The sequence below is a fragment of the Salmo trutta genome, chromosome 24, assembly GCF_901001165.1.
Source record: "Salmo trutta chromosome 24, fSalTru1.1, whole genome shotgun sequence".
Classification (NCBI taxonomy): Eukaryota; Metazoa; Chordata; class Actinopteri; order Salmoniformes; family Salmonidae; genus Salmo; species Salmo trutta.
The window spans coordinates 3,428,971-3,439,024 of record NC_042980.1 but is presented as its reverse complement, the minus strand read 5'-3'; the positions used below and the strand labels follow the sequence as shown (position 1 = coordinate 3,439,024).

Below are 10,054 nucleotides of genomic sequence, written 5' to 3'. Positions count from 1 at the left end.
ATATTATAATTTACCAATGTTTTCGAATAGTAATTCCGTGATTTGTAATGCTGGATTCACTGGGAGCATTCGAGCCGAAAAAAATTCTGAATTTCACCGCGACTGTAAATGCTGTTTTTGGATATAAATATGAACTTGATGGAACAAAAAATGCATGTATTGTATAACATAATGTCCTATGAGTGTCATCTGATGCAGATTGTCAAAGGTAAGTGCATAATTCTAGCTAGTTTTCTGTCTGTTGATGCCCTTCTTTGAATTGGCTAAACATTACACACAGCTATTGTCAATGTACTCTCCTAACATAACCTAACTTTATGCATTCTCCGTAAAGCCTCTTTGAAAATCGGACAGCGTGGTTAGATTTAGGAGATGTGTATCTTTCAAATGGAGGAAAATAGTTGATTATTTGAGTATTTGAAATGATTACTCTTGCAGTTTTGAATTACCCGCCATGGTCACATGACAATGAATCCCAATACCGGGATAAGATCGGGATAAGATCCCCAACAGGTTTCAAGACAGGGAATGATTGGGGGGTGGAAGGAATAGTGAGGAGGGTGGAAGGAGATTTGAGAGGGAGGATGAAGAGGGAGGAGAGGAAGTGGGGGCAGCACGCTGCCCGGGAAAGGTGGAAGGGGGGTTTAGGGCTGGGGTTATTTTAGATTAGGGACGGGAAGATAGGGAAAGGTAGTGTTTAGGATGACGGGGAGGGATGATGCTCCCCTGAGTTTTTGTTTGGGTTTTCGTTTGTTTTTAGAACTAAAAATACCATGATTAATTTAGTTTGAATGAAAATTTTGATTTGTATGGTATGAATGGTATTGATTGTAATAAATTCTTTTTTCAAAAAAATCTAAAAAAATCTGTTCTTATCAGTTTAATATCTGATACGTCCCCAATCGGGGGACTACATATTAAATGGATTTTTCGAACAGGGAGTCTGAAATGGGGCATGCTCCGTCCGCTCCACGCATCGACCCGGTATTGCAGTACCTCCGGGAACGGTGCAACACTTTTCTCCCATTGTCAAGGAAAAAGAAATACACAAAGCTATGTAAAACAGCTAGCAGAAGAAGAGAAGGAATGAAAAAAGAAGAATCATCCAAACTGAAACAAGGGCGAAGCCCCCTTCATGGGGTCCCCCGTTTTCCCGCCATTTTACTTAAAAAAAAAAAAACATTGGCCAGGATTGTGTGTGTGTGTGTGTGTGTGTGTGTGTCTCTGTGTGTGTGTGTGTCTGTCTGTCTGTCTCTGTTTTTGACCCCCCCAAAAAATACAATCACTTCACCAGGATTCTGTCTGTCTGTCTGTCTGTCTGTCTGTCTGTCTGTCTGTCTGTCTGTCTGTCTGTCTGTCTCTCTCTGTTTTTGACCCCCCAAAAAATACAATCACTTCACCAGGATTGTCTGTCTGTCTGTCTGTCTCTCTCTGTTTTTGACCCCCCAAAAAATACAATCACTTCACCAGGATTGTCTGTCTGTCTGTGAATTTTTACCCACAGCCCTCAAACTTGGAAGAGTGGGTTCGGGAACCACCCGCGGGCACCCGGCCTAGAGTGCACAGTGTGTGTCTCGGGCCCCGACCTCTGACTTCCATACGACTCTGGTTTCTCTTCATTACGCACAAGCCTTTCGCCTTTTACTAAAGACTTCCGTGGAGAGGAACACTTACGAGTTCAACATATTTTTGGAAGGGCTTTGCTTCTGGCAGAGCCCGGTATCTTGTTTCAAGAGAAATTGACAGAGATGACGCCGAGACTTTTTGCTCAGGCGTTTGACTTGAAGCCGGCTGACCGACCGACCGACCGGCGTATTTTTCCACTCAAAGTAGTCGCTCGGGCAATTGAGTTCAAGCCCGACGACGACTGACGTGTTTTCCGGGCTTTGAACAAATAGTCGCACTAGGCTTAAAGAGCTAGTGACTTAAAGACGCATTAGCGACTTGTTAAAAAAAACACCCGCCTGTCACCAGGGAAGCGTCGGGTGGGGAGGAGACAACTTTTGCCAAACCGCTGAGGTCTGCCGAGACCCCCGGGGGCCCGGCGGGTGCAGGGGTCAAAGGCTTCTCGGCCTTTTGGCTCAGATCAAGTGTAGTTACCTTGCCAGTGCTGCACTTGATCAGAGAAGCGATCACAGGCCGGAGGGCGCCCGGGAAAATTGTGCTATTTATTTTTGTTAAATCATCATTTATTGTCATTATTGTTGTTTTTTGTCTCACCTTTGTTTATTCTTTGTCCTGGGTTAGGTGGTGGTCTTGGTGGTGGACTACAGGTGCACCAGCACCTGTAGGGTGAGTTTAAAGGCCCTCTGGTCCTTTTTCTTTAGTTATTAAATTTATTTTGTGTTTTCCCCTGCTTGTCCTGTTTTGCATCTCTCCTCCCCCGTGTATCCTATAGTCCCCTCCTTAGCTCCTCCCATTGTCTTAAGTTGTGTGTTGTCTGCTAGCTGGGGTGGCTTTCTGGCTTGTCGGCCTGCTAGCTTTAGCTTAGCCTGGTCTGCAAGCCTCCTGGCCCCTTAGGCGTGGCAGGCATTGTTTGACTGTTTTTTCTTTGTTCCCATCCACCTTGTACCCTTAGTTTATCCCCCAAATTTCCTTTTGTTCAGTTTCTTGTTGTTTGTGTTGCCAACTGGGGGACATTTTGCTAGCTAGCCTGCTGGCTGGTTAGCCTAGCCTGGCCGGCTGGTGAGGCCTGCTAGCCTTCTTGTCCCTCATGTTTGGTAGGTGTTGTTTAGTCAGTTTGTCCTTTTGTTGTTGTCATCCCTTCACTTCCCTTTTACTTTAATTAATTTGTTTTGTTAGTCTTACCCCCTAGGTTGTCTTCCCTCTTGGTTTGTGTGCCTTGTTGGTTTTTTGTTTTGAGGCCTCTTGGCTGGTGGGCCTGCCAGCTGGTAGGCCTAGCCTGGCCTGCTGGTGTGGCCTGCTAGCATTCTAGCCTTTAGTTTGTTTGTGTGGTTTATTTTTGTCTCTCCCTTTTGTGCCCTCCCCCCTGTGGAAAATATAAAACCAAAAAATTCCCCTCCTAGTGTCCTTTCCCATTGTCAATAAGATTAGTTTGGTGCTGTGCTAGATAGTTTGTTGTGTGTTCCGTGGTGCTGGTAGGCCCTGTTAGCTTAGTCTACCTGAGCCTGCCAGCTCCCTCGGTTGTCTTTCACTCCTTCCCTTTTTCCCAACACCCTCTCCCTCCCCCCGCCCCCCTTCCTTCCTTTCCCCTCCCCTTTTCCCCTTCCCCTCCCCCCCCTTTTCACTGGTGTTGGGCTGTAAAGGGAGTGGGCCTCCATCATGTCAGCAGCACAGGTTGGCATGAGGAGGCACCATGCAGTGCGCCTCCTTTTAAAGGAGAAGGGAGGGAAAATAATGGAGTTATCCCGATTGGATTTCTCCAGAAAATTCCTCCAGAAAGAGCTCGGTTTCCACCCCGCGCAGGTAAACTGCATCTTAGCCCTTCCCTATGGGAAGGGCTTCAATGTCAGCTTTGCCAACGCCAGCTTCCTGCGGGAGTTCTGGGGGCAACTCCAGAACTCCCTGAACATCCAGGGGTCCCTCACAGCAATGTTTGAGGTGACCAAGCTGACGGATAATAGCATTAAAACCGTTATTATCCGTATGTATAACGAAACCGTACAGCCGGAGGACGTTGCAGTATGGCTGGGCAGGTACTGCAATGTGAAGGGGCCCTTGGTCCAGGTGAAGGATCCCGATGGGATCTGGACAGGGGCCTGGAGGGTTACTGTCCAGCAGAGGGAGGACCCTGGGGGCTATGGTGGGTTGAAAGCCATCCCATCCACCATAGTCCTCGGAGAGAATAGGGGCCATGTTCACTACCAGGACCAGCCTAAGCTGTGCCGTAAGTGTGGTGAACATGGCTATCTCGCAGAGGCCTGTAAAAAGGTCGTCTGCATGAAGTGCCGGGAGGTGGGCCACCGCTACGAGGAGTGCACGAACGGAAGGTCGTGCAACCTCTGTGGCGAGCGGTCCCACCTCATCCGCGGCTGCCCCTTCTCCTGGGCCAATAAGGTCAGGGCCGAGAGGAGGGAGACGGCGGCCGCGGACCGGGCTTCTGAGCGCCAAGGGGAGGGAACGGCAGTTGCCGAGGTGGTGGTGGAGCCGGTGGTGGTTGAGGAGGTAGTGGTGGAGCCGGTGGTAGTGGAGGGCGCGGAAGGTGCAGTGGTGGAAAAAGTGGGAGGAGAGGACAAACCCCCCTCCCCCCCAATCCCCCTGCCCCAGATTAATGTGACCCCTGAAGGAGAAAGGGCCGAGAAAGACGGCCCCCGGAGAGGTCTTGAGTGAGAACTCCCCAAGTGGGTCAGACAGTATGGAGACTGTGTCAGAGAAAGCTGTGGAGACAGCGTCAGGAGATACGGGAGAGGGAGTGGAGATTCTGGAAGAACACCTCCCCCCATGAAAAAGAAATGCTGAGGAGCTCTCCGACCCCGAACAAGGCGATGAAAAAAAGGGCAAATTGGAATGGGAGAGCTCCCAGGGGGAGGAAGAACCCAGAACCTTCCCTCCCAACTCCCCCAACACAATCTCCTTTTTAAGTCCTGTTTTAACCTCCTCTCCCTGCCATCCCCCGTTACCCCGGCGGGAGAGAGAGGAAGCACTAGACAAGTAACCCCCTTTTAACTGTTTAAATGCCTTTTCTTTTAAGCACTGTTTTTACTCACCCCTCTTATGGCTTTTAACATCACCACCATAAATGTGAGAAGCATAAAAACAGAAAGAAGAGCACAGTCGGTTTTATCCTTTTTAGAAAGGTTTAATTCAGATGTGTTTTTATTACAGGAGTGTGGTCTACCCTTTTTATCCTCTTATAGGAAATGGGAGGACAAGTGGCAGCATGGGCCCTCCATTTGGAGTGGCTCAAATTTTAATAAAAACGACGGTGTTGCCATTTTAATCAAGACCCCACAGGTGGTGGTGAGGGGGAGCACGGTGGTGGTAGGTGGGCGTGCTCTTTTAGCCAATTGTACTTTTATGGGGAGAGATTTTAACATGCTAAATGTGTATGGTTTTAACGACAAACATGACCGGTGCGCACTTTTAGAAGACTTGCAGTCCCACCTGCTAGGGAGGGATCCTCTAGTCGTGGGTGGGGATTTTAATTGTGTTTTAAGTAGAGCAGACAGGAGAGGGGCGGGAGAGGATTTTAAGGTAGATAGGTCAAGTGTTTTATTGCAAGGGCTGTGCAGGGATTTTAAACTGACCGACTGTTTTAAAACCCTGCATCCAAGAGAGGAGGGCTTCACCTGGACCAGTGGTGACGGCACCAGAGCCTCTCGCATTGACTATCTGTTTACCCGGGACTGCCCCCCAACTGATGCTAGAATAACCCCTGCCTTTTTCTCAGATCACGTAATGCTGACGTGCACCCTTTCACTAACTTCGGGTGTGACTGTGGGAAGAGGGCCCTGGAAATTGAACTGTTCCCTTTTAGAAGATGATAGAGTAGTTAGCCAGTACAGGGAGCAGTTCAGCCAGTGGCAGACGCTACAGGACTTCTTTGACACACGAGCACAATGGTGGGAAATGGTGAAGGGTAGGACGAGGACTTTCTTTAGAGAGATAGGAAAGAAGAAAAGTAAAGAAAAAGATAGATGCATGGTGGGACTGCAAAAGCGACTGGAAAGGTATTTTAATCTAGGCCAACAGGGCTTTGATTTTAACCACGAAATTAAATTAGTTAAAAAGGAAATGGCACTTTTAGCAGAACAAAAAAGCAAAGGGGTTATTTTAAGAAGCAAGGAAAGGGAACTAGAAGAGGGGGAGAAGTGCACAAGGTACTTTTTTAAGAAAATAGTTAGTAAGGGTAGGTTAATGACAGGTTTAAAAAATAAAGATGGGCTTTTAAAAACAGACACAGAAGGAATGGAAAAAGTAGTCGAGGATTTTTATGGGGAACTGTTTGGGGTAAAAGATGTATGCGAGGAAACAATGGGGGACGTTTTAACATACATTGACAAGACCTTACCCAACACAGACGACCTGACAAAAGACTTGACGAGGACAGAAATTGACCAAGGACTGAAGCATTTTAAGAGGGGTAAGTCACCGGGGGAGGACGGCCTCCCCTTGGAGTTTTATCTGACCTTTTGGGATGTTTTAGCCGACGAACTTTTGACTGTTTTTACTGACTTTGAACACCTTGACAGACTACCTGACAGTTTTAGAGTGGGGATCGTGACTCTTTTATATAAGAAAAACGACAGGACAGACCTAAAGAACTGGAGACCGATAACCCTTTTAAATTTTGATTGTAAACTTTTTACCAAGGTTTTAACACTCAGAATGTCTTCTGTTTTAGGGGAGGTGATCCACCCGGATCAAACCTGTGCCATTCCCGGAAGGAAGATCACGGACAGCCTGATACTGATCCGAGATGCCATCTGTTATGCGAGAGACAGAAATATGCGGCTTGTAGTCCTAAATTTAGATTTTGAAAAAGCCTTTGATCGGGTCTCGCACCAGTACCTCTTTAAGGTACTGCAAAAAATGGGTTTCCCGGACAGGTTTTTAGCTTGGGTGGGACTGCTGTACGGCGACATCACCAGCAAAATCCTTGTAAATGGGCATCTGTCAAAGGCAGTGGGAGTACACTGCGGCGTCCGTCAGGGCTGTCCGTTATCTCCTCTTCTGTTTGTGGCCTGTATTGAACCACTGGCACAGGTCTTGAGAAGGGACCAACGGATCAGTGGGGTGGGTATCCCGGGGAGTGGGGGGATGACCGCCAAGTGCGTATTTTACATGGACGACGTCAACATTTTATGCACCGACCTTTTATCCGTCGACAGGACCCTGGACAGGACTGACTGGTACGGACGAGCCTCTGGGGCGAGACTGAACAGAGACAAGACAGAGGCCCAATTTTTCGGACCGTGGCAGACCCAGACTTGACCAGACTACCACTGACGGTTTAAAACGACGGACATAAGGGTACTGGGGGTAAAGTTTGACCAGGAGGGAGGAGGGAGCGGAAATTGGAGTGGGATCCTGGGGACAGTAAGACAGAGACTGGGTTTTTGGGGACTACGACAGCTGACTTTTGAGGGCAAGGTTTTAATCATTAAAGCAGTGATTTTACCTGTGCTTTTATTAATCAGTTCTGTTTTTATCCCCCCCTAGGAGAACTCTTTTAGCCCTGGAGCGGATGCTGTTTTACTTCTTGTGGGGGAGCAAGTGGGAGAGGCTGAGGAGGGAGGTGGTCAAGAGGCCCAGGTCCAAGGGGGGGAAAGGCTTGCCTGACCTCTACTTGTTCCTGGGCAGCCGCTACACAGCGTTACACCTCACTCTGGCCACCTCCCTGGCCACCAATAAGACTCAGGCCCTCGCACGGTTCTGGCTGGGATCTTACCTCAGGACTCTGAGGCTGATCCCAGTCGACCTGCGAGCCCCAGTCTCTTTCCTGCTTCCCACACACTACGCCCAGCTCCAGAAGTTTTTAAGACATTTTAAATTGGAAAAAGAAGCAGTCACAGTTTTAACTAAACATCGCTCTCTTCTCTCTCTTGTGCAGGACCGGGAACCAGTGTGTCCAGTGCGCGGGCTTGCTATAGGCGAGCCCACAACGGTTTTGGCGTAATGTGGCCCATCCTGCTCTCCTGAATCAGCACCGGGACCTGTCCTGGATGGTCGCTCACGAGATCCTCCCGGTCAGGGCCGTTATGCACTCCCGGGGCATGGCGAGGACATCCGCATGCCCCCGACCAGGCTGTGGCCAAGAAGAGTCGGTGAGGCACTTGCTCTGGGAGTGCAGAGCCGCTAGGGACCTGTGGAAGGAAGTAGGCCCCCTGATCTCCTCGTGTCTGCCAGCAGGGGAGGACCTAACGCCCCAGCTCGTGCTGTATGGGGTGGGCCGAAGGCCCATTCCATCAAAGGCTTTCACCAAGCTCTGGCCCACCCTCACGTGTCTGAAGGCAGCACTGTGGTCCTCCCGCAACCTGCTGGTAGCGAAACAGGTCGACACCACCCCCAGGCAGTTGGCCATGGTAGCCACAGAGGCCCTGGGGTGGTACAGAAGGAAGGGGGCCTCGACCCCAGGCGAAGGGTCCCCCACAACACCCAAGGTCCCTGCGGCCACGGCCTGACAGCGCTGCGGCGCCTAGGGCGATGCACCTAGGGGAGGCATCTCCTCTGGGCCCCGAAGGACGGGACGATGATTGATTCGGAAGAGCAGGAGGAGGCAAGTTTGATAAGGACTCACCCCGCTCCTGTACAAAGGACCGAAGACAGCCTTTTAGCAAGTGACTTTTTAACATGTTTTTCATGTCTTAAAAATGTTTTACCTTGTTAAATCATTTGTACACATTTTAAATGGCTTTTACAGATTTGATGTTTTCCACAATGAAAAGTACTTTTAATCATGGTTGTTTTATTGGTTTTAACAACATGTACTTTTTTACAAATTTAAATGTAATCTTCAAATGCTGTGTTTATGCGTTCATGCCGTTTTATGTGTATAAAATGATGTACAAATATATGTGAGCTGTCCTTAAAGGAATTGTGATAATAAAAACTTTTCCCCAAAAAAAAAAAAAAAAAAAATCTGTTCTTATCAGTTTAATATCTGATATGTCCCCCATCGGGGGACTACATATTAAATGGATTTTTCGAACAGGGAGTCGGAAATGGGGCTTGCTCCGTCCGCTCCACGCATCGACCCGGTATTGCAGTACCTCCGGGAACGGTGCAACACTTTTCTCTCATTGTCAAGGGAAAAAGAAATACACAAAGCTATGTAAAACAGCTAGCAGAAGAAGAGAAGGAATGAAAAAAAGAAGAATCATCCAAACTGAAACAAGGGCGAAGCCCCCTTCATGGGGTCCCCCGTTTTCCCGCAATTTTACTTGAAATTTTTAAAAAAAATAAATAAAATACATTGGTCAGGATTGTGTCCGTGTGTATGTGTGTGTGTCCTCTGTGTGTGTGTGTGTGTGTGTGTGTGTGTTGTGTGTCTCTGTGTGTGTGTGTGTGTGTCTCTGTGTGTGTGTGTGTCTCTGTGTGTGTGGTGTCTGTGTGTGTGTGTCTCTGTGTGTGTGTGTGTCTGTCTGTCTGTCTGTCTGTCTGTCTGTCTGTCTGTCTGTCTGTCTGTCTGTCTGTCTGTGCAATTGAGTTCAAGCCCGACGACGACTGGCGTGTTTTCCGGGCTTTGAACAAATAGTCGCACTAGGCTTAACCTGTTTGGGATAGGGGGCAGTATTGAGAATTTTGGAAAAAATATGTTCCCATTTTTAACTGCCTCCTACACCAACTCAGAAGCTAGAATATGCATATTATTGTTCAGGTTTGGATAGAAAACACTCTGAATTTCTAAAACTGTTGAATGGTGTCTGTGAGTATAACAGAACTCCTATGGCAGGCAAAAACCTGACAAGGTTTCAGCAGGAAGTACCCTGTCTGACAAGGAGTCGTGCGTCTTGCATCTTTTTATTGAAAAGTAAGGATCTTAGCTGTAACGTGACAATTCCCAGGGCTCCAATAGGCTCTCAGAACCCGCGAAAAACCTGAAGGTTTACGAGGGAGCCTCAGGCTGAAACACATTATCACCTTTTGTAAGTGGCTGCTCAGAGGACCTTTGAATGAGGCACGTGCACGATTCGCTCCTGAGGATAAATTTATTCGGCTTTTTAGGCTCAATGCATATTCCCAGTCGGAATATTATCACTTATCTACGAGATAAATGGCATAAAAATTGGTTTTAAACAGCGGTTGACATGCTTCGAAGTACGGTAATGGAATATTTAGACATTTTTTGTCATGCCAATGCGCCATGCGCGACACCGTGATGAAGCATTCTGATAGTGTCTAGAACTCACGAACAAAACGGTCGCTGTTTGGATATAACGATGGATTATTTGGGGACCAAACCAACATTTGTTATTGAAGTAGAAGTCCTGGCAGTGTATTCTGACGAAGAACAAGCAAGGTAAGAACATTTTCTTATAGGAAATGTGATTTTGGTGGAGGCTGACATGGGTGGGTATCTAAATAGCTAGCCCTGTGATGCCGGGCTATGTACTTAGATTATTGCAAAATGTGCTTCATCCGAAAAGCTATT

The 10,054-nt window shown here is 47.9% G+C and overlaps 3 non-coding genes across 3 annotated transcripts; all 3 read left to right on the top strand.

Annotated features, from left to right (window-relative positions):
• The first annotated feature begins 833 nt into the window (after positions 1-833).
• Positions 834-1,018, top strand: LOC115161594 (U2 spliceosomal RNA). Its single transcript, XR_003869303.1, has one exon. It is a non-coding gene; the product is annotated as a U2 spliceosomal RNA (small nuclear RNA).
• A 582-nt stretch (positions 1,019-1,600) lies between these two features.
• Positions 1,601-1,717, top strand: LOC115161649 (U5 spliceosomal RNA). The gene has a single exon (XR_003869346.1). It is a non-coding gene; the product is annotated as a U5 spliceosomal RNA (small nuclear RNA).
• A 6,791-nt stretch (positions 1,718-8,508) lies between these two features.
• On the top strand, positions 8,509-8,694 carry LOC115161573 (U2 spliceosomal RNA). Its single transcript, XR_003869294.1, has one exon. It is a non-coding gene; the product is annotated as a U2 spliceosomal RNA (small nuclear RNA).
• Positions 8,695-10,054: the final 1,360 nt, after the last annotated feature.